This window comes from Carlito syrichta, unplaced genomic scaffold (assembly GCF_000164805.1).
Source record: "Carlito syrichta isolate Samal-C Ts95f unplaced genomic scaffold, Tarsius_syrichta-2.0.1 Scaffold302340, whole genome shotgun sequence".
Lineage (NCBI taxonomy): Eukaryota > Metazoa > Chordata > Mammalia > Primates > Tarsiidae > Carlito > Carlito syrichta.
Genome location: NW_007246436.1, coordinates 236,133 through 236,990, shown reverse-complemented (window position 1 = coordinate 236,990; position 858 = coordinate 236,133).

The following is an 858-nucleotide window of genomic DNA, read 5'->3' as shown; positions in this document are numbered from 1 at the left end:
GCCACCCAGCCTCGACTGCTGGGCTCCGGCGATCCTTCTGCCTCAGCATTCCAAGTAGCCAGAATTACAGGCATGCGCTACCACGTCCAGCTGATTTTTTTATTTATTGTAGAGATGAAGTCTCGCTGCCCAGGCAGGTCTCGAACCCGCGGGCTCAGGTAATCCACTCACCTCAGCCTCCCAAAGGCGCGGGATTACAGGCTGAGCCACCGAGCCTGGCTGTACTTTCTTAGAGAGCTCAGCATCCCTTGAAATGGTCCTTCTGTCTTCCCGCGGGCAGGCTCACTCCCCGAGAGCAGACAGGGCTTGCCGGACTCCCCCACGCCTCAAACAATGCCTAGCACATAGTAAACACTAAATAAACATGTTGGGAATGAATGAATGAATCAGTGCTCCACTCAGGCCTGCATCACCACACACGTCTCCCAGCCTCCAGACTCTCAGCCTCATCTTCCTCGTCCCTGGCAGGCTCATCTTCCAAAGCACAAATCCAGCCACGTTTCCTCCCTACACGAAATCCCCTGCCTGCACAGAGGCCCTCAGCAGACCCCTCTGCCCAGAGAAGGTCCAGAGTCCACAGCAGGGGTTTTGGGCTCTCCTGCATCTGGCCCCAGCCCATCTCCCTGGGGACTTGTCCCCAGGACACCTCGCCACACCCACTTCAGCCACACCCAGGGAGCAGTGACCTCCAAGCCTTTGCTGAGGCTGTTTCCCGGCTTCAGTGTTCCCTCCCTCCTAGTCACTGCCTTGTTCAAACTCCCTCCACCCTGATCCTTCGGGGGCCAGCTCAGACCTCACCTTCTCCAGAAAGCCTGGGAATCTGCCCTGACTTCCTTCTTTGTGGCAGGCGCACGCTCA